Raw genomic sequence first — 23902 nt, forward strand, 5'->3', positions numbered from 1 at the left:
AAGGCAGGGAGCTACTGCTAGAAATGGGAGAAGATTTAAATCTCAGACCAGAACAAAACTTCAGAGTAAAGATCCCGTTTTGCCTTACTGTAGTCTTCTTGCAGTGAATGAGACAAAGATAGCCCTCAGAGGATGACAGCCTACTACTGCTACCATTTCCTCTGTTACTTCAAGTGGCAGATGTCTGCAATGTGGCTCTAAAGGTCCAAACCTTGCTGAAAACTAAAAGTGGGGATCATTAGTGTTCTGTATGACGGAATTTCTGAGAAGGTAGTATGGGATCATGTAATGAAAGGCTGTATTATGATGCATATGCATACACAAGGGAGCTGAATTAAGGGTGCACAGGCAACCTTAATTCTGGCATTTTCTAACTTTTGAATGCTTGACTTCCCAACCTTAATGTCCTTCTAACATTAGAGTTGAAAAAATATATAATAAAATATATAGGCCTTAAACTGCTGTAAATGAAGAGAGATTAACATTATGGATTTTAATTATGAAGGATCATTATTATTATTTGCATTCCAGGAGCACATAGGAACCCCAATGATGGATCATGGCCCCATTGTGCTGGGTGCTGTACAAACACAAAAATGAAGTTTGGCCCTACCCTGAAGAGCTTAAATAGATGAGACAAACAGAAATAGAGGCACAAGAAATAAATAATTTAGCAGGACAGAGTTTGTAAATTACTGGTCCTCTCCCATTCTCAGGCTACCACAGCCAATCTTTTTCTCAGTCCATGCCCTAAACGGTGCCCTTTTCCCCCACAGAAAAACATGAGTTTCTCTGATTTACACTGGTTTATCAGAGATCAGAATCAGGCCTTCTCTCTCTCTCTCTCTTTTAATCTCATCTTGAAGTAAGTGATCAATCAGTATTCCAGAAACCATTGGAGTCTGATGTTTATCCCATCCATCGATAGAAGGGGTAGCAATCATTTCCCATTCACGCTCAGTAAGACACAGTGGTTTCCCACAGTGATCATAAAACCAAAGTCTTTTCAGAGACAGAAGTAACAACAAACTAGGCAACCGTCAGAGTGAGGTTCTTTGTCACGACTGAGTTGCTTATTCCAGAAAAAGGTCCCTGTGAAGATTTCTGCTCTGTGGAGACAGTCACAAGGCTATCAAAGAGCTGGGTAGTGCCGAAAAGTTTTCTGCTCCCTACTTCAGAAATCACAGCCAACTAAGGCCCACTTTGCTCCTGAGTGAGCGTGGCCAGGTGGGGATTTAATGCACTTGAATTTATATACATTAATTTCACACCTTAAATTGATTCATCTTAACTTTCCCGAGGCAAAGTAGACAAACCCGTTAACAGTCCTAGCCAGCCACTCTCATTTGCGTAACAGTCGGTATCTCTCATTATCCTAAGTGCAAGGAGGGGTTCACCGCAGCAACTCGGCGGCAGACAGGCAACTAGAAAATGGGCTGGTCCTGTGTGAACGGGCTCTTGTGCTGCAGGGATTTGCCGGTCTCTGAAGACACATGCGGCCCCACGCCTCTCTCTTACGGCCAGGCTGTCGTCTTTCATGCACCTGCTGTCCCTTGCCTTTACTGCTGTCAGCTTATTTGCCTCCGAAATGCTGGATCGCGCCACTCAAGGTTATGAGACAATGCTACTTATGTCCAAGAAATGAATCTCCCAGCATTTTAAGTCTATCATGTCCTTCATTTAGGGGTCTCGTCCGCATTTTGGGTCTCAGACGACAGTTAAATATCCATCTCTGAATCACTTCTTTCTTAAGTGTCAGAGGGGTAGCTGTGTTAGTCTGGATCTGTGGAAGTGGCAAAGAGTCCTGAGGCACAGGACTCTTTGCCGTTCTTTCTTTTAGCGGCTGCATAGCTCTATGTATATTCTTTTTTCCCTATCAGTTAAATAAACAAAACACACACCACCTAGCTCTTACATAGAGCTCTTCATCAGAGATTTCAAAGCACTTTACATAGGAGATCAGCATCATTATTCTCATTTATGATGGGGAAACTGAGGCACAAAGTTACCCAGCAGGTCCTTGGCAAAGCTAGGAATAAAATCCAGGTCTCCTGAGTCCCAATCCAGAGTGGTACCCACTAGTCCAGTAGCATGAGCCGGTTTGACTGGGAATTGCATGCAGCAGCAATGCAGCGAGCCAGCCTCAGGTCTATGCAACAACGCAGTCTCATTCAAAACAGAGCCTGAGTGTGCATAGTTCTCATGCTGGCCCTCTGCAGAAGGGTGAATTCCTTCCCTTACTAAGGAGGGACTAACTGTCAAAGATCACACCTGTCCCCGGCTCTGTAGTACACTTTCTCCAACTTCCAGACAGAATCTGAAAGAGTGGCTGACCTTTGGAATTGGGTGGGAACAGAGGCATCTGCCAATTCCACTGCACTACTTTACTTCTGCTCTCAGTCACGGTCACGCCCATGCAATCACACTGAGTGCGGGGGAACCATGAACCGTGGCCTGGATCTCCAGGGAGGCTTCATTTTGAAGCCAGGCTTTAGGTTGTACCCAGGTTAGCAGGTTCATCACTGTCCCTAAGTGAAGTTAAAGAGCAATGAAGAGAGCCCAGTTCCACCTCACTAAACAACAACAGGGGGTGTTTTCTCTTCCGATGGTTCTGGAGAGCAAGGAAACAGCACATGTCAAGGCAAGGAGGCTATAACAAGGGCACTGATGAGAGCTGCTCTCATAGGAGTCACAGGGCACAAATAATATCAGCTTTTGCTTTAGTCTTTAGATTTGATTTACTGGTCTTCACATGCTAAAATATATATCAGTAACCTAGCCTTTGCTCTGCACATGGCTGTTTCCTAACATCTATCAGCCAGTCACACAGTGTACGAGGCTTAGGCCTAGATGGTCTGTAAATGAACAGGAAGACACAAAGACTGGGGGAGTAGACTGCAAACAGTGGTGCTAGACTCCTTCTAAGGAGAGGAGTGGGGGAAAGAGCAGGGTCCTGATCCCACTTGCCTTCATGCTGGCTAGCTGAGCTGGGCCACCACAGAGGGGTGTGACTGCATCATATGCCCCTTCATGCACAGTGGGAGCTATTCAGGCCTGGACTTCCTCAAGGCTCTTGGTGGCATTGTGTCTGCTTCAGGTCTAATACCCTGGGAGCAGCCTCTGCTGTGCACTCCTTGCTCCTATGCCTTCCTTGCCCAATGGAGGCAGTGTCTAAAAGCCATTTAATCTCTGAGGTACAAGAGCTTGTCAGACACATGGGACATATCCTATCATGCACCATGCAGTCCTTGTGCCGTGCCCTGCCCTGATTGCTCATCCATTTAGCTGATATTTCTAGCCACCCACTTCCTCCTCCTTTGCTGGGCACCTTGCCCTAAGTTGACTAAGCACTTTCCTCTCCTGCTCTGGGCTCATCAGGTTTATTTCTCCTTCATCATTTGAGGAGAGTTCAGCGAGTGTACACACAAGGACACCCAGACTCTGGGATCACTTTTTCCTCCAGCACTTTCCCTAAATAGCTGCATTAAGCTACAGTAGATTTAGGATAGGAGGATGCAGATGAGGGGCAGGGGACCCAGGATTCCACTCTGCTGGAGAATCGCTGGGCCCGGTTCCTTCACCGAGCACGTACTTTACATTGCTGAAAGCTGCTGGCTAGACAGCCCTGGAGGCTGAAAGTCCTTGGTACATCCACAAAATGAAGGAGTGAGGCCGGAACGATCTATAGAACCCAAGTAAGGGGCCCATTCTCATGGTCATATGCCTGGGAGCAGAAGGCCACCAAATTCAGTCCATATTGGTCACCAAACACTAATGACCTGGACAGGAGTTGGACCAGAGACTGGAAGGTGAAGAATTCTCTGTTCCAGTAGTATTGCCCTGAAGCATCTACTCCCTCATCCCCAGTGCTTAATTTGTAATGAAAGAGGTGCTGGGGCTCAAGTAATTTTTTTACATTCATAACTGACATGGCAAGCCCAGAGGTGCTAGGGCTGTGTACTGCCAAGCCTAGAGGCTCAGCCCTGCCAAGCCCCAGCACAAATTAAGCACTGCTCATCCCTTAGCATCCACTTTACAAAGCTACCTGTATGGTCGATGTAAAAAACAAAAACAAACCATCTTATTCCACCAGTGCACCTGGGGCCAGGTTCTGACCTCAGTTACACTGGTGTGAATCCAGACTTACACAAATGTGTGACTGAGATCAGAATCCAGCCCCTTCCGTATTTCTGAGTCACATCCGCAGATTTTACTGACAAAAATATCAGTATTTTGCTATGGTTAGCGGCACTGCGGAGCCGACGGAACAATGGGAGGGTTAGCTGGATTCTCTCGGTCTCTGGGCCGCATCAAGCGAAGTCCTAGTTATTACTGGTGATGGTGGCAGAGGTGACACGAACACAGCTTGATTTGCAGATCTGGCAATCAGTTCAAATCCTGTTTTGGAAGGAAGCAGAGTTCAAGTTACTTTTCCTTAATAAAAATAAATTCACTGTTTCTTTAGAATGTTTTTTCTCTGCCCCCAATTTGCTTAAACATTACCTACAAGGTTCTGAATGGTATTTTCAAAATGTTTTCCTTGCTCAAAGCAGTGCCCAGTGCTTTGCATCTCTGACCTTTTAACCAGTCTACTCTGTGTACCAGGGAATCAAAAGGTGGAGAGGCATAATAGAGCAGGAGCAATTAAATAAATGCTTTCTGGCAGCAGAGGTTTAGAAGACTAGCTGAGTGCTTACGCCTCCATAGCCAGAGATCTCAGGTACAGAGTCTCTGACAGCAATTCTGAGGCTCTGATTAAATGCAGGTTCATTGAGACATTGAGCTAAGCTTGTGCAAAAGCTGTTTGTTTTCAGAAGTTGCAGTCTCACATGTTGGACATGACAAAAATGTTCCAGGGCATAATCCCAATCCCACTGCAGTCAGATCTGCATCTGGAGTAAGCTGGTGTAGTGCCATTCAAGCCAATGAAGCCCTGCCAATTTACACTGGCTAAGGACCTGGGACCCCCACTGGAATTTAACTGCTACTGAGTTTGACTTCAGTGGGAGTAAAAGCAGACTCTAGACATTTGTTTAAACTCTGGACATATTTAAGGTCCAGCCCTGCAACCCTTGCTGATGTGAGAAGTTCAAATACCTGGTTCATCCCCATCAGTGTGATCAAAATTAGGAGTCCTACTTTAGATGTGCTGTGGGGTGTGATGCACCATGTAGAAAAGGCGTGCTCTGAGCAAGATTGCACAATGTACTGCCGAGAGCCCCAGAGGCCCATCTAGACTAGGGTTCCCAGTGCTACTAACACTAATGCAGCTGAACTGGGCTTAGCAACAGTGGGAAATGTTTGTAAAATTCCCCTAGGGCTATGGAGACCATTCCCATGAGTCAGGACGCCTGGTGTGAGTAAGGGCTGCTTTTGAAGGGGAGCAAAGTGAATAAGCATTTGTACCTTGACCATAGCTCCTGCCTCCTCTTTGAAAGTGTTGAACCACTTCAGGCCAAACTACACTCGCCTTTTCAGTGACCTTGCACAGGTGTGTCACTGAGAAATGGATATGTCCCTTTTCCTGCACAGAACAGAAAACAAGAGCAAAGCATGTGCATTTCATCACGTCCCTTTCCCTTTGCTCACGATGAGAGTTTAGTCTCTTTTCTGGTGTAACTTCCATTTTTTGGGAGGGGACTGAATGTAACTTGCCCCCAATGGGACAAATTCAGATCAGTTACACCTAGGCAACTCTACTGGCTTCAGTGGTTTTGCACTGGTTTAAACAGAAGACTCAGACTCCCTTTCTCCCCCCTCCCCCAGCCTGCTTCTGTTACACTCAGGCAACTCACTCCTCCTTTCACATCTGGATCTGACTATCAAACAACAGTCTTTCTGTAAGAGTGGAACTGCCGCCTGCCCACCTCCCCCATGGCTGCATGCTTCAAAGACCCGGTGGGGGGTGTGCAGGGGAGGGAAGGGTAAAGTGTGTGGGGAGCGGGTCAGGAGTCTAGGCAGGTGAAATCTGTGTCTTTCTCCCTCCTTAGCCCAAATGTGTGTCTGCTGGTTTGATGGCAAATACTCCCATGCTCCAAACAAACACTGAATTACCCTGGGGAAAAATAGTCCAGTTCAAAACACATGTTCCAATGTCCTCAGAAACAGAACAATCTTCCTAAAAGATATGCCAGTCCTCTACAGCAATGGTGCGGGTGCCAAGCTGAGTAGAAACCTTAGGCCTGCCTGTGATGTTGGCACTGTGAGATTGTGTGTTTAAACATCCTGCATTCTCATAACAGTATTTGCAGTTTACAGGCAATGGAAGTCTTGTTGACATTGGAGGTTTGCTTCAGTTTCAGGCTTGGTGCAGCTGAATGGGTGCAAACCCCTAATGTAAACAGGATATGCCATGAATTGTAGTGGTGCAGCTTATCCCAGTTTCAAGCCAGGGCAAGAAGCCTTGGTGCGAACTGTGGCTTTTAGCATGTCTACAACAGGGTTCTGAACAGGGGCATCTAACCCAGCAGCTGGGTGCCGATGGCCAAAATCCACCACGTACAGAAAACCTTGGAGGAAATGTAACTCCATATGATGCGGATCTCGCAGGAGCTAGAAATAAAACTGCATGTCACCAAAAAGGTCTAGGAACAGCTGCTCCAGATCAGACCAATGAGTCTCCAACAGTGACTGGCACCAGAGGCTTCAGAAGAAGGTACAAGATATCCTGCAGTGAATGTATGAAACAACAGCTCTTAGGGGAAGTTTCCTGCTGACCTTTGTCAGTCGGAGGTTGCCATATGCCCCGAAGCATGAGGGTTTTGTATCCCTTCTGTTTTATTTCTTTGTCTCATGTAACTGTGGAGGGACAGGATATGTAAAGCCAGGTCTTCAACTGATGTAGCTCTGGTGACTTCAGTGAAGCTATACATCTGCTATTTACGTCTGCTGAGCTTCCAGCCCGAAGCGTCACTTGAGATAAAGTTTATTTTATGCACTGCCCAGCAAGTACCTTTAGATTTAGACACAACACAAAATGGGGGCATGCAAAATGTTGGAAAGTCTCAGGAAGTCTGTCTAGTATTGCACTCATCATCATGGTATCTGAGCACCCAATGGGAGACCTTGTGCATGGAGGATCTGGTCCTATTTCTCATTTATGCTGGTGTAAATCTGGCGTGATTCTGCTGAAATCAGTAGAGTTACATTGGAGTAAACTCTCTGGAGATGAATGGAAAACCAGGCCTGGGTATTTGCTGAAATGAGCCAATAAGTCTCGAATTGGAAATGACCAAAGATTAACGAAAGGGATATCAGTGTTAACTTAAGCAATATACATTTAACAAAAATGGATATAAATCTATTCCAAGCAAGAAAAGTTTAAGAGAAGAGATATTATAAATCTAAGTGAAGCAACTCGGAGTCAGAAGGGATATAAATCTAACTACATCGTATAAATCTAACAGAAGTAAGTCTTCGTGTCTTCCTGTTCATTTACAGACCATCTAGGCCTAAGCCTCGTACACCGTGTGACTGGCTGATAGATGCTAGGAAATGACATCTATCTAAGGAAAGCAAGGCAAATGCAACACAAGGACCATAAATATAATGAAAGCAATATATAGATATAATGGAAGCACTCTAAAACCTAACGTGAGTGGTATAAATATAACAAAGAGCAACATAAACCTAATCACAGTGATTTATAAAATGGACATTTTGAAAGAAAGCATGGCCAACAAAGGATGTGGATGGCTGGATAGAGGGGCCGGATAGCTTTATTAGCAATAACAACATCTGCAGCTATGGAGGATGAAAGAAGTTAATCATCTGTCATATTACAGGGCATTAGCCAATTGCAGTAGAGGGCAGGAAAGACTCACGCCCCACTGTACAACATTGTCTAATTCAGGCTCTGTTCTGTTTGTCTAAGATGGGTAGCACAGTGGGGTGCAGAGGAGATGAACATAATGGAAAGGGATAACGAACAAACAACTCCAGTGCTTTTCCCCTGAAGCTCTGAAAAATCTCTACAGCCACGAATAAATTTAGCCTTTCGGGGGATGCCTGATTAAATGGGTGTGTATGGGAAAGAACCCAACCCGACGTGTATGTGTGGACTTTATTAATCCTAATACATTTATCTTGGATGGGGAGAGTTCAGTGCGTGTTTACTGCTGACTCTTGTAATGTTTGAACACGTAATTTGAATTCACTTGAGCCTTGAGTGAAAGGACAAGCACATATCTAGAAATCCAAATTAACAGACAGACACTTCTGTAGGGTAGGTATGGTGGCTGCCATCAGAAAATCAACATTGCAAACAGTTCGCCTGCAGGGGAGGCAGTCTGCTCTAGTGGTCAGGGAATCAGGACACCTGGGTTCTATTCTCACTCTGCTATGGCCCAGCTATATGACCTCAGCTCCTCTATGCCTCAGTTTCCCCATCTGCAAAGTAGGGATAATGATACTTACTTTCATTTGTAAAGTACTTTAAGATCTACAGAAGAAAAGTGCTATAGAAGAGTTATTTATTGAGGGATAGGTGAGACCCTGCAGTTTCCTCCTGTGATACCTTCTTGCTATCCCTTACCAAATATTGACTTTTCATGGTGATCACTACCAAGTACTTTCATCTTAATTTTATGGATATGGAAACAAAAAAAGAGGGCCTGATTCACCACTGCCCTGGATCTTTCGGTTCTTTTACTATGGCTATGACCAAGGTATCCAAGTAGCTACATTCCAAGCCATCATTTATGCCTTTGCAAAATAAGCGTAAAAACTACCAGCACTGAACGGTTGTGTTTCACACCCCTTGTGCACAGGTGTTCATGAGGTTATTGACTCCATGGTGAGGAGCAAGGAAGGGCAGAAAAATCAGGCCCAGAGAGATGAAGAAATTTGCCCAGGAACTCCACCTCAGAGCCACTAATAGATCCCAGACCCCCTGACTTCCCATCCAATGTTTTCAGCCCTAGACTCCTCAGAGGATTATCAGCTTGTTTTCACGTCCGTCCAAATTAGCTTTAATATTTAAAGACAACGATGTTACAGAAACGCTAACATTGTATACGTCATGGGGGTTTATATACCACATCTTTGCATCTGTGTTGGTAGCACTGCACACCTCCTTATAGCTTGTTGCATTTGCAAGCCTAACAAAAGCAATCTAATGGGAAAGCAATACAAAGTGATCTCTCTTTTAGCCCTCCCTTTCATTGAATCACCACAATAAGCTCCAACAGGGTGTGTATTTAGATCCTTCAATCACACAGTTTGGGTTGCTGAAGGCATTTAGCTTTCAGCCTCATGCCCTATAACACACCCAAGGCATATAATTCTAGGGCAACAGCATACCCCCTGCCATGTCTCATTGCTATACAAAGCCTTCATTGCAACAGTTAGCTTGACTTCGTACACTCAAGTTACTCCACTCACGCTAGCTCGATTGAGCGTGGAATGCCGGGGTTCGTCTACACCATGGAAGTGACAGAGGCATCGCTATGTAGTGTAGACATTATGGGTGAGTTACTACAGTGATGGAAAGGGTTCTTCCATCACTGGTAACTCCACCTCCCCGCGTGACGGCAGCTAGGTCGACAGAAGAATGCTTCCATTGACCTTGCTGCGTCTATACCGGGGTTTAGGATGGTGGCGACACTAGGGGGTGTGGATTTTTTGCAACTTGTGTCATTAATATGTCGACCTACGTTTCCCATGAGCAACAGAGTGGCTGGATTAGCAGAATGATTACATTAGCTGCTGAGGAGTTGCAACTCAAGCTGCATCATCCCCACTGCGTTACTCGTTCCAGCACCAGCAACCCTTGAACTTCAACCCATCCTCCGCCCTGGAGTCGAGACTAAAGAACCACTTAACTCAAGCTAGAGATTGCGTGTGTGGACGGGTACCAAGTTAGGGGCAAAACTTGAGTTCTAGCTTGAGTTAACACTGCAGTGACGACTAGCCCAATCAATCTTCACAAGGATTTGAATCTGAGTTACTAACACTGTGTTGTTGTTTGCAGTGAAGACGAGGTTTAAGATTGAACATTCTTTGAGGCAGGAGCTGCCTTTCTGTGCTGTATTTGTACAGCTCTCTTAGCACAAAGGAGTCCTAGTCTAGGACTGGGGTTCTTTGGTGCTACCACAACACAAATATAATAAATAATAATAATAAACAGCTTTTCTGATTTTCATCAGAAAATTGAATTTCAGAATTTTTCAACCAGCTTTGTTTTAAACTCTTAGAAAAATGAGGTTTTCACATCTTATTTTGAATGCTCAAAAATGGTCCCATGTGGTCATGTTTAACTTGAAAATCTGACCCTTTGACTCCAAGAGACTGTCCTCCTGTCAAGCAAAAAAGTGCCACGTGTTTTTTGTGTCATTTCAAAAATTATTTGTGCCCGAAAAAAATCAGTGCTCATTGGAAAACCTGCAACAGTTTGAATTTAATTTTGCCCAGAGGGAAAAATGCCCAATTCATGGGAACTTTTTAAAAACAACAACAAACATCTAGATTGTGAAAGAGCCTGGAAAGAAATAATTTTCCATGCAAACTTTGGTGAAAATGTGTCGAGCACCTCCATGGAACTTTCGTATGAAATGAGGGAATCTGTTAGATTTGATAAAAGAAAAGGAGGACTTGTGGCACCTTAGAGACTAACATATTTATTTGAGCATAAGCTTTCGTGAGCTACAGCTCACTTCATCGGATTTGATGTCTCCTCAAACTCAAAGATACCTTTTAAAGACAGGGAAGCAGTAAATCTTATTCATGTCATCTTCAGACTCACACATTTCATTTTGCGTGCCTATATTCTACATGGTCTTAAAGTGCTTTATAACTATTCCTTAATGAAATTTTACAAGAGAAACCATGTGATAGTTGAAAGAACAGAAGTACTTGTGGCACCTTAGAGACTAACAAATTTATTTGAGCATAAGCTTTCGTGGGCTAAAGCTCACTTCATCGGATGCATGCAGTGGAAAATACAGTAGGTGTATATTATATATATATATATATATATATACACACACACACACACACACAGAACATGAAAAAATGGGGGTTGCCATACCAACTCTTAATGAGACCAATCAATTAAGGTGTGGCTATTATCAGCAGGAGAAAAAAAACAATGTTTGTAGTGATAAGAAGGTGAGAGTAACAACGGGCCATCCTGATTATCACTACAAACGTCGTTTTTTTCTCTCCTGCTGATAATAGCCCACCTTAATCGATTGGTCTTGTTGAGAGTTGGTATGGCAACCCCCATTTTTTCGTGTTCTCTGTGTATATATATCTTCCTACTGTATTTTCCACTGCATGCATCTGATGAAGTGGGCTTTAGCCCATGAAAGCTTATGCTCAACTAAATGTGTTAGTCTCTAAGGTGCCACAGGTACTCCTCGTTCTTTCTGCTGATACAGACTAACATGGGATAGTTGTCACTATTGCTCCATTTTAAAGATGGGGAAATTGAGGCACACCGAGGTTTAATTAAGCAAACATTTTCAGAAGTGTCGACGCTAAGCCTCAATTTTTGAGTGCTCATTTTTACACACCTCAGGCTTAATTATCAAAGGTGCTGAGCATTCCAAATTACAACTGAAATCAAGGTGACCTGTGGGCATTCAGCACCTCTGAAAGTTAGGCACAGGTTGTCACCTAGTTGGGGAGCCAAGACACGAGTGAAAATATGGCTGTTACTTGACCAAAAAGTCACACAACAAATTAGTGTTAAAACCAGGATCACACCCCAGGAGATCCAATTCCCAGCTCCTTATTCTATTCACTAGACAATGCTTCCTTCTTTTCTAGCCGATGGCTGTAACTAACCACCCCAAGCACTCAAAAGATAGCCAAAAGGCTCAGTTGCACTCTCCTGCAGAGTGGTGTTAATCACGGAAGTCAACAGAGTTACCACAATGGACCAGATTCTGATATATTTACTGAACAGTATCTCATGCCACAATTAGTCCCATCAATGATATCAGAGGAATTACTCATACTAGTCGTGGTGAGTAAGACTGTCAGTATCCACCATATGGATTTACCCGAGTGCAAATGAGAGCTGAATTTGGCCCATTGCCTTTCGCAAAGATTCGCAGCCAAAGCTATTAATCATCCAGCATTTGCTGGGGGCATTGCATGTGGAATTAAGCAGGGGTGTCGAAATAGTCATTGGGATATAATCAGCAAATTAAAACCCAGAAGCACCCAACATTATACCTTCATTAAAACTTCTTCAGTTGACTACATGAGGATTAGGGTTCTTTAATAAGGGGTCTCTAGGGACTGCACTCTCGGTTATTCCACGTGCTCAGTTATAAAGCCTTGTGCCATCTACTCACTGGCAGTTACAAAGCCCTAGCCAGTTCCACTTCCTCACTGATAGTCCCAGACCTGTGCTGGGCAGTGAAGCTCACTCTGCTCAGTTATAAACCCCTGAACTATGCAGTGACTTAAATATTTCTAATAGTTTCCTCTGGAAAAATTCTGGGAGGTCTGTGGAGGGCCCTGGAACAGAAAGAGCACATCTGTCAGCGTTGGACCCGAGCAGGGCTAAACCAAGGAGCTGGAGATGCTGAGGATCTGGAGTCTCTCACACACAGACACAAAGGCACAAAATCATACACGAACGCACACTGCAAGACGCAACCCCCACCCTCCTTGAGAGGCAGGCAAGTACACAGATACACACCTTGTCTCCCACTTGCAATGCACCAAGATACACACACTGCACCAGGAGACACACAGACATACTCCAGGACACATCTGCTGCATCCAGAGCTATTCACGCCACCCTGAGATGTGCCCACCGATGAGACACACAAAGGGCAATATGCACACAGCCCTCTCTGTTCAGCAGCCGTTCCCTCAGCCACCGTGCCATTCGCTTTTGTATCCCATGCATGTTGCCAATCCCAGCCCAGGTAATGGCCCAGGCCCTACACCAGGGCTCCCTCTTCAAGTTCACGCACTGGCGCTCCCAGAATGGGGATGGCCCAGCATATCTTCTCTCCCAGGGAGTGGTATACGCCCGCCTCCTTTCCCAGAGGACCTAGGTAGTGCTGAGCACAGCTCCTCCGCAAACGCCTGGGAACAACTACCCAGCTCTACCCACTAATCTCCCAGTTGGGGCCAGCTCCCGTGCCACACTGCACCTCCTCTGTGAAGGCACTAGCAATTCAGACGTGTGGCAGCCCCCTTTTCCGGGCACTGAGTCATTTGTTCCAAGATGGTGGTAACGTGAATTGATCCCGGGAGGCCTGGCTACCTGCAAAATGGCAATAGCCCAGCAGTGCCAGCAGCAGGTAAGCACAAGCAGGGATTGTACCAGTGACATCTCCCTGTCCTTGAGTCCTTGCTGCCTGGATCCTATTGTGCTTAGAGGCTGGGAGTGGGAATGGTGGTGCTGGGGTATTAGTGGGTGTGGCTCAGATTTGGGAGCTTGAATCCCAGCATTGGAGGTGGTCCTGGGAGTGGAAGAAATTAGGAAACTCTGGTTGGGGAGCAGAAGGGAGGGAGACTGCGGAAATGAGGACACTGCCAAGAGGAAGGGCATGCTGGCTACACCTTAGCTTTATGTGGCTGATGTCCGGCTAGTGGGAGCCGCTGTGTGCTTGGTACAAGGACAAACTGGGCTTGGCACAAAAACGTGAGGTCTTTGGGGCAGGTTCTTGCTGTTCTGTACTTGTACAGCACCTACCATAGCGGGGTCCTGGGCCAGGACTGGGGTTTCTTGGTACTCCTGCAGGCCAAACAGAACAATCAGGGGCTGGAGAGAGAGATTTAATGAACTATGATTAAACATCTATAGCTTGGCATGGTGACTGCCAGTGAGGATGACGATCAAGGAGGGACCTGATAGGTGTACCTGAAAAGGACAACACCACGGGTCCAATCCAGCACTTCTGCCTCACCTGAGTGCTCCCAGTGGGGACTGCTCCCATGAATGAGAGCTGAAGGATTGCACACCCAGGGGCAGGGCTGCTTAGAGTGGATCCAGATAATTAGGAGGAACAGGATGCAATTGAGAAAGGGAACTGTCAGAGACCAGGATGTGGGTGGTCATTCCCAGTGGTTAGAGCAGGAGTTGGTGGCCAGGAATAGAAGCCCAGGGTCAGAGTCAGAAGCCAGATGCCCAAACCATGGGTCAGAATTGGAGTCAGAGGCCAGCTGCCAGAGCCAAGGGTTGCAGTCAGAGTCAAAATTGAGGAATTGGAGCTGAGGCCCAGAGCTGGGTTACCTGGAGTAAAGCAGGGGTGGATCAGAGGCAGGAGCTATCACAGCCATGGGCAAGTGCTTCAAGTGGCCACTAAACTGCTGCTGCTGGGCTTAAAAGCTGGTCTGCTGATTCTTCCTACCAATCAGGCAGTATAGTCAATGAGGCAGCTTACTACCGGCCAGCTGTGCTAGTCAGGTTGCCTGGAGACTGGTTCTGGTGCTGGCTCTGATTCCTGACAGGGGCATTTCGGGCTTGGCACCACGGGAAAATTAACCAGGAATTTTTCAACAAAACTTTTCTAGGCTTCACCAAAAAAACAAACCAAAATCCACTTGTCATGGAAACATACAGATGTCACGGACATTTTTTGTTGAGAAGATTTCTCAGATCCAAAATGGAATTTCTGGTCAAAATATATATGCGAGAAACGCTGCCCCAAGATAGCCAGGAGCCCAGTGATTAGGACACTCATGCGGGATGTGGAAGACCCAGGTCCAAATCTCTGTGCTGCTGGGATTCAGGGTCCATGTCCCAAGTCAGTACGCTAACCACCAGGTGTTTGGCGGTTCTGGGGTGGGGCTCCCCTTCTCTCTCCGCTGACTGAAAACATTCAAACGCTCTAGTCTCATTTCAATGCAGAATGAAAACAACTGTTGAAACCTGGACACTTTTTGCAAACTAGAATTCTTGTTTTCCGGCCAGACCTGTGAAATGGCTACTGTGGAATAGCTGCACGTGTGGACACTATGATCTGGAATAAAAGTCACTTTATTACAAAATAACTATAATGTGCTTTCAAGGTGGAGTAGTTACTGTGGAATAAATTCACTCTTATTTCAGAAGTTTCCACAGCGAAACACCGAAGATTGGACGTTTCTCCCCAAAAGATGGAGTGGGAGCATTTAGAACTAGCATTTAGAACCAGACAGGACAAAGCAATAGGACCTACGCTGTAAGAACAATCTAGCCCTGGGCTCAGTTTTGTGCGCATGCATGATGGGACCAAAGCTAGAAGACAATTATTTGTTGAAATGTCACCTCCCCCCGCCCCCAGCATAAAAATAGCTTCTAGAATAAATGGGAATTTTTGTGAAAACATTTCTGTTTTTGTAGAAAATTTGGGGGTTTTCATACCCCCCCCCAAAAAAAATAAAAAAAAAAAAGTCCTGTGGCCAAACCCTGAGATTATCATTTTTTTATATTGTTTTTCAACACCCTCCCCAAAAAACAACAAAACTTTAAAGGAAAACACTGATGAAAACAAAAACATTTCTACAAAACCAAAAATGTTTACAGGGCAAAACAAAACACAACAAACAATTCCTGACCTGCTCTAGATCCCATCCAGCTGTGCTTTCCCCCATGGGGTAACTGCAGGCCTGATCCTCACTTCTGCAAAAGCCCCTTCACTGCTTTAGCACAGCAAAAGGCTCTTTAAGTGGGTGAAAACAGCCCTAGGAGAATAACCCCTGTATGGTAGCCTGCCATGCCCGCACGGAGTTGGCGTAAGGGCTCTACATCAACCCAGCTCCAGCCCCAGGTGTAAGGGGCAAGTCAGGAGAGGAGAGAGGCATGGCTGGAGCACACTGCACGACAGCTCCTCTCTACTTTTCAGGGTACGTCTAGACTGCAACCACCAGTGTAACGTACCCAGAGCTAGCCATAATCTAGGTAGCTTGGGTCCAAGAGCAGTGAAGCCACGGCAGCGAAAGTTTCAGCATGAGCTAACCCTGTGAATAATTACACAGCGTTCGGAGAGGGTCTGTACAGCCAGTGCTGAGGCTCGCACTGTTCTGGGACCCAAAGCTAACTCAGTGACGTCTACTTGAGCTGTAATCACACCCTGTGACTGCAGTATAGGCATCCCCTCAGAGCCCGTGCAGGGTCTTGTCACAAGGATGTAAGCTAGAGCAACCCCGAGGCTGCTCTATCTTACACTGGGGGCTGCACAGCCCCAGAATATTGGGAGCACATACATGGGATCAAGTCACCTTCACTCCACTCACCTAGCAGAGCTATGAGGATCGGGGACCATTGACTGTAGTGGAGATACAGCTGATTTACACTGGAGTCAGTGAGAGGAGAACCAGGATCCCAAGTCCTTTAGAGAGAGGAGGGGAGCCCACGCTGAAATAGGTCATAGCCCAGATGCTACAGGGTTAATCAAAGGCGTGGGAAGGGCATGGCTGGGTCAGTTCCAGACCTCGGGGCTTGCTTAACTGATTGATCCCAGTTCTGGCCTAACTTTTGTTATAAACTTTCCTGGATGCTGCCAAAAATCCAGCCAGCTGGAGACTATAGAAAGAAAACGCCTCCGGGCTGGGTCGGTGCAGTCAGTCACCCCTCTCCCTGCCCTTGTCTGTTCCAAAGACCTGCCACTCTGGCTGCAGCTCCCAAGTCCCGGAGTCCACGTGTCTCATCTCCCAGCCCATCTCTCTCTCCCTCTGAGCTCAAGGTCCCACCCCCATCCATGTGCAGAGGAAGCTGGAGACCGAACAAGAGACAGTTTGTTCCTCATTGAGGTCATCTTGCAGCTCTGAGCTTGCTGCTGATGTGGCATTTTGGAGCCGGAGCGAAAAATCCCTTCATCACCATTCAGCTGGCCTTAATGCCCGTGCTCCTGGGAGACTGAAAGTGAGAGAAGCACAAGGCCAGCAAAGGAAACCTAATGCTGCCAGGTCCTCTTCTCCCCCACCCCCTCCAACTCCCACACCATACACTGGCAACCAGCCAGCCAGGAGCTGGGCCAGAGTTTCAGAAGCATGTTTTCCTTCTCTCTAGTCACTTTCCAAGGTTCCCTTTCTTTTTTAGCATCCCCAACCCTTGTCCCCCTCCCCTCAATTATTTCAAGCTCAGGGGCTTCCCCCAAAGCTCTTATCCTGCCTCTTTCATTTGTGATCTCATGCTCCCTGTGATTCAGCAGGGCTCCCGGACTGCCACGGTGTCTCTAACAGCCCTGCTTTATTAAATGCAGCTGTTGATTGTGGGTCAGTTTCATAGATTGCAGTGAAAACTCACAGCTGGCTGAGAACTCGCTGTTGCTTTCCCCTCCCCTCCCCTCCCCTCCCCTCCAAATCTCTATCAAGGGACAGGGGTGTAGGGAAGGAAAGACCAAGGGCCCTCTATAAACTGTGTCGCTGGTCAACACTTCAGAGCGCCAAAGGCCATGCTTTGCCCTCAACCTCCTCGATGCAGAGAAGAGTAGCCAAAGTTAGCTAAGCAGCAATCTTGTCCCTGATTCCAGGCGAAGGCCGTCTCTGCTAGGGCAGGAGACACCCTTCCCACACTGGGCTGAAGCCAAAGTTCAGACCTGGATTCTCCAGATCTGGATGTCAAGCACCCCACAGTTCGAAGGGGTTCAGATCAGCGAGCGGCGTGGGTTGGGGCCTACCTTTCTGGTTGGACCAACGCCTTTTACACAGAACGTGATGCATAACATGACCCTTCACGTGTCTGACCTCAGTGGATGGTGAGCGCCTGAGAGGAGCACAAAACAGGGAGGAGAGACTCAAGGAGCCACTGCTGGGAGGAAACCTCTGTCCCTGCTAGCACTCCAAGGGCACTGGCAGAGCAGCTTACGTTGCAGGCAGCCAGAGGACACTGCTGAGAGGACGCTCACAGCGCTAGAGTCCTTTCGGCTGTAGTTGGCACCTTGTTTTTTCTGTACACACGTTGTCCTGTCCTGCGTTTGTTCACCCCTGGGTGCAGCAGGTGTGGGTTGGGAGGAGGCCAATGGCCCTGATTCTGTATTGCACAGGTAGAAATGGCCACTCGAGGGGCAGGGGTCCTGGCTGACCATTGGTTAAGGAAACGGGTACCCACAGGAGGACCAAAGTGGCTCCTCTCAGTTTGTTTAGTCACTTGGAAGAAGGAGCCGGAATGGATTCTTGTGCCCACCTAGAGCTGGGGATGCCGAGGTGGAGCCTGGACCGGATTACTCTGCCCTACAGGTGTGAACTCAGCTTGCACCCGGGGGAGGGGAATGTCAGCATAGATTCTTAGCCCAGCTGGGATGGATTTTGGACTCCAGTCCCTGGAAGCTGGATTTCTGGGCCCACTGGAAATGGGTTTTCACAACCCAGCTGAAAAGATCAAACACCACAGGCCTGATTGGTGGGGAGCTGGGCACCTGCAGCTCCATTGACTGAGTGGGTTCTCGGGGCTCAGCACTTCTGTAAGTCAGGCCTTTTCTGCCAAGAACAATTCTCTCTTTCTGCCACAGTGAGTCCCAGTAACTGGTCCCAGCGATCAGCCCAGGAGATTGGCCGTAGCAGATCAGTGAGAGATGCAGAGACTCATGCGATGATGCTTCCAGATCATGTGCCCAGTCTGCGAAAGCATCCTGAAAAGCAGGTGTTCTCCACCTTTTCCACAACACAATTCCCTTTTCCATACTGGGACCCTGTCCCCTTTACTGATATGAGAAAGGCGAGATGGTCACAACCTCTGACTCCTGTTTGCGACCCTCAGGCTTAGCACCCCTGCCCTAAACTATAGCTACGATCCAGCTGTTGGGATAGCTGGATCTCTACCAATACCTGGGGGACCAATACCTGAGATCTGAAGCACCAGGATGCCATCTGGCCAGTTTATATCAATTATGGGGCCCCAAGCTGCTGGCGGGGGAGGGGGAGAGAGAGAAAGAAAGGGTGTGTGTATACGTATCGACATGTGCACACACGGAAATCCAACCCCTGCATCCTACAGCCACAGAAGACGGGAAGGGTGGGGCCAGACTGAGTTGCTGCATCAGCGCAGGGTCCGTAGGGACGGTTCAGGCTAAGCTCTGGATCCCTGAGCGCTTGGCCATAGGCTGGTGTCTAAGGCTGGCCTTTCTTGCCATGGATTCTCCCCCCAGCGCCCATGTACATGCATGGGAAGAGTTAGCTGTTGCCCTCTCTCCTGCTGCGAGCAGCCGGAGCTGAAGTCCTTCCCCACAGTCACATGGGGAACATGGCTCCGTTTCAAGGGACAAAGTGCAGGAGTTTCTCATTAACAGAGAATGAAAACTGCCTGCCGTGATCCAGCTGCAGTGGGAGGCTCAGGAGGAAACCCAACAGACAGGACTGCCTCGAAATCTGAGCGCCAGGGCTCTCCTTCCCCTACCATCCACCCACACTGGCAAGGCTAAGTCCAGGCCTAAGATTGGCCTCTCCTAACCTCCCAAGGCTCCCAGACTAGGATAGGGCAGAAAAGAGCTTGCTTTGCTTCTTGATTTCACTGGCCCCATGTGGGGGAAGCAACTGCAACAGCCTTGACTTTCATTCCCCTCACTCACATGAATCCCCCTGCCCCTCCCCCCGCCCCACACATTTCCTCAGGCGATGAGCTAATGTCCAGCTGCTCCTGACCCCCATCTTGTCCTGGACAACCACAGCCCAGAAAGAAATTGAGTTTTACTTCCCCCGAGACGGCTCTCAAAGAAGTTACCCGCCATGCAAAGCAAAGGCCTCCCCTTCCCCACCTACGGGCTTGGCTACAAAGAGCTCCTACTCCGTCAGACAGAAAGAAAACCCCGTGTTGTTTCTGAGAGTGCAATAATCCCAAAGTGGATGACCTACGTGGGCCCGAGCAGGGAGTGGGGGCGAGACAGGGAGGGAATGAAGCAGCCCTTTATCCTGTGTCCCAGATTCCTCCGAGGTCAGCACATTGTTAGCCGTTATAAAGGTCACGTTGCATAATGAACAGAAAGTGGGGGGTTCTTTTTGGGAGCAGGGAGAGGAAGAGGAGAGGATTGTGGGAGACACATTGGATTTGGTGGCTCTCAGTCCTTTTCCCACTGGAATGGGGGCCCCAACTGAGAGGCCATGAATGGGTCATGGGTGTGGACTCCCACAGACTAACACGGCTGCTACTCTGACACCTCCTAAATGTTATCCCTGAAGGGCAGGGCAGGGAATTTGGGCACCCAACTCTTCTCTCACTTACTCCAGCTTTACACCAGTGTAACTCCATTGACTTGAGTGGAGTTCACCCTGATTTACACCGCTGGAAGAGGAGAATCAGACCCCAGAGCCGAGGGGTGGTTTGGGGGAAAAGGGGCAAGCTGCCCATGCTGGGTCTGGCTGGTGGCTAAACGGAGGGTTCTGCTCTGCAAGGGCTGTACAGCCAGCACAGTTCTTGGCACCCGAATCACAGATTGTTTTTTTAAAACGTGGGGCTCTTGCTAAAAGAGAAAGGAAAATAAAAGATGGAGGAAGAAATGTGGAGATAAGGAAGGAGTGACAGACTGTGTGTGGGGGTGAGACCAGGGAGACGGATGGAATATGCTGGTCATGTCACTCAGTGCACCGCTGGGAGGCGCTCAGATTCCATGGTGATGGGCGTGGTACAACACCCTGAGACTAGAGCACTGGAATGGAGACGGTGGGATGGGGGACAGAGGAAGGGGAGACAGAGGCAGGGGGTAGTGAGGAAGAGACAAAGGAAACAGATGGAAGTTTAGGAAAATGGCTGAAGTGGGAGATGGGATAGGGCAGCTGCGAGCGCTGCCTTTCTCCCGCAAAACCGGCTTACTGCCTGGGACTCCCACTCCAGGAAAATCTTTGCCATTTGTTTCCTATGATTATTCACAGTCTAGTGAAACAAAACTCTTTCACCCCACCCCCAAACCTCCACAGCGACATCGACCAGACCCGGGAAGGAGCTCCCCGACCCTGGACATCCCTCCTAACCCTGCCACGGCCTCACACACCACAACCCGCCTCTCCCCTGGAGAGTTGAATGAGGGCAGAGCATTTGCACAGGTCGCCCTCACAGAGGGGGGCAGGTGCAGTTCAGGATTTTCTCCCCTAGGAGGTGGTGGATTTGGCCATGGTGGCATCTATTCCCTTTCCACCCCCAAAACCTCGAGTTGAGGGTGAAGGGCAGGTCAGGAGAGACAAAGCCCTGATCCCATTGCCATGGAGATGTTAATTCAAGCCGAGTTCAAAGGAAATTGTTCCAGCTAAAGCTAACAAGCCTTGCCTGGCAGGAAAGAGGCGCTGTCAGATGAAAGAAGCCAGCCTCTCATAATAGGGAAAGGGGGGCTGGGTTGGAGAGAAGGGACTTGTCTTAAAAAATATACGCAGCCTTGCTCAGGAAGTTCCAAACAAGCCTGGCTTATTCCCCCACTTTCTAGCAAAACCCTCCCCTTTCCCCCTTCGAATTCCACCAGAACATGCCAGCCAAGCACACAAAGCACCATCTCTTCTGTGCAAAACGGCAGCGGAGTTTGGGAACAGCTAGGGAGGCAGCGTGGTCTACTGGTAATTGTGAGGGAGAGTGGGAGTTAGGACTTCTGGGCTCTAATTCCAGCTCTGCCCCTGACTCCTTCAGTGTCCTCAGTCGAGTGGCTTTGCCCTTTTGTGCCTCAGTTTCCCCCTGTAAAATGGGGATGACGACACTGACCCCCACACAGGGGAATTGTGAGGCTGATGATTATTATCGTTACATTTGTAGCATCTACAGACCTCCACCAGGATCAGCCCCATTGTGCCAGGCACCCTACAAAGACAGGCAGTAGAATCCTAACTCCATGGAATTTAACTCCCATTGACTTGAATGGGGCCAGGGTTTCACCCCTGGGGACTGATCTCTACTGGCTAAGGTCATATGGGGAGTCAGTGGTACCCACAGAATTAGCATTCAGGGTTAGCAAGGGAAGAGAGACTGCAGCTGCTAGCTGGAAACAGGTGGAAAATCTATGAGACAGGGCAGGCTATTCCTGATGGTGGAGGCTGCACAGCAGAAGAGTCTCATCCCAGCAGTGGTGAAGGGACCAGTGGAGGGGGGGAGAGAGACAGGCTGGAGAAAGTCCAGAGTGGGCTGTATAAAGAAAGAGGGCAATTTTGAACTATGTCCTGAAATGAAGAGAAACAGCCTGTCCTCCCATATGGTCACTCACCCCACTCTCTGCACCAGAGGGGTGATTGGAAAGTCACCAATGCTGATTGGGACTGACCTCGCTTAGTCAGGTATGGTCGCAGTGGCTGTGTGCTGTCACGGAGCATTGGGCAAATTCTCTGTCACTGCCAGGCATTAACTGGGGTAAAGACAGTCAACCCCTCCGTCTGAGCGAGAATCTTTTCCTCCTCCTGCTTCTCTGCCACCAGTTTCCAGTTCCTCTCTGCTGGCCAGATGCTTCAGGATGGATCATTCTAAGGCTTGATCAGCCAAGCTTCAAGAGAGCTGCGTAATGGCAAATGGGGGCTCTCAGAGAATCCTCTCCAGGCCTCTGGGCCCCAAGTTTGCTACAAAACTCTTGAGAAACTGCTGGCAGCTAATTTCACCTCCCACACCTCCAGCGACCAGAGCACTCTATCTCCCTTTCCCATCTTCCATCATTATCTCTTTCCTCCTTTTCCTCACTCTCTCCTCCCCACCTTCCACAAATTCTAACCCGCTGCAGGGCAATGGCAGAGGGCACGAGAAATCGCTGACAGGAAATTCTGTGGGTTTCACATCTCGCTTTCTTAGCGAGAGTTAGCTTCTCTCCTCACCGCTCCCCTTCCCATTTATCTTCCCCTCCTTCCAGGTGTGGGCCCCTAGGCAGCTGCCAGAAAAAACTACCTATCTCAGGAGAATTCCCATCCCACCCAGTCAGGGAAGGGGAAGTTCTCTATCTCTTTCTCCTCTCACTGCACCCCATACCTTTCACATGGTTGGAAAAAAGGGATGTGTCAGAATGGGTGAATGCCAACTCATGGCCCCACTGAGTAAAATGCTTGAGTGATGGGAGGGAATTCAGGGCACAGGAGAAGAACAGAGTTAGGTTACTGTAGGCTATAGGTGGGGAGTTGGATGCTTGAAAATTTGGAGGCACTGGGGAAGGGAAAGATCAAGTGAGTTTGTTAAGGACAGAAAGAAGCAGTGCCTAATGATGACTACCTTAATCATACTGGGCACCTTCTCTTGCCCCTTTCACCTGAGCATCCCAGATTCATTATGCCTCACAATCCTCTGGTTAATGTCCTAATGGGGGAAACTGAGGCACAGAGAGGGGACGATCACACAGGAAGTCTGGGGGAGAGCCAGGAATAGAACCCAGGGTTAAATTCAGCTTACACCCAGAGAAGTTAGAGTATTTTATGTTTTTATCTTTCTGGAAGTTTGCAGCACAACCCTACTTTATTTCTTAAAACCAGAACGTACTACACAAGAACCAAGGTGGGGGAAACAGACTGCTCTTTAAGGCAAAGGGGCACAACTTACCCCATCTTGTTCTAGGCTGGCTCTTGGCAGCCTGACTGCCAACAAACTAGATCACATGCTTCCCTACAGAACTTCCTAGCTTGCAAGCAGCACCAGGAACCCCCTTACAAATTTAGAGGGACAGCTTGTAATTTCAACACTGTTTTCAGTACACCACATCCAGGAGTCCTGACGCCCAGTCCTAATCTCTGTTCACTGAACACCACTCCCTCCCTCTTCATTTAACTCTGCAATTGTAGTGTTTACAGCCATACGTCTCCAATCAATCAGCCACACTCTCACCTTTCTGATCAGTAGTACCCCCCTTTAAACCCTCCTACCCAATGCATCATTGTGAATAAAATGCACAGTCCAGTTCCTGCTCTGATTTAAAAAAGGGTAGAAACCCACTGACTCCAATGAAGTGAGCCAGTGGTGTTAACCAATGCATGGAAGAATCAACAAGCAGTGAGAGCTGGGAAAAAGTGCAGTTAAAGATCAAGGAGATGAACCTACCTGGCCACAGCTGAGAACTTGATAAGCTACAGGATA

At 47.8% G+C, this 23902-nt stretch overlaps 1 long non-coding RNA gene across 1 annotated transcript; it reads right to left on the minus strand.

The window, feature by feature from the left end:
- Positions 1–8891: 8891 nt before the first annotated feature.
- Positions 8892–14451, minus strand: LOC122463551. The gene is made up of 3 exons (XR_006287022.1): positions 14201–14451; positions 13661–13729; positions 8892–8967 (listed from the first exon to the last, which is right to left on the minus strand). It is a non-coding gene; the product is annotated as an uncharacterized LOC122463551 (long non-coding RNA).
- Positions 14452–23902: the final 9451 nt, after the last annotated feature.

The sequence above is a fragment of the Chelonia mydas genome, chromosome 22 (assembly GCF_015237465.2).
Source record: "Chelonia mydas isolate rCheMyd1 chromosome 22, rCheMyd1.pri.v2, whole genome shotgun sequence".
Classification (NCBI taxonomy): domain Eukaryota; kingdom Metazoa; phylum Chordata; order Testudines; family Cheloniidae; genus Chelonia; species Chelonia mydas.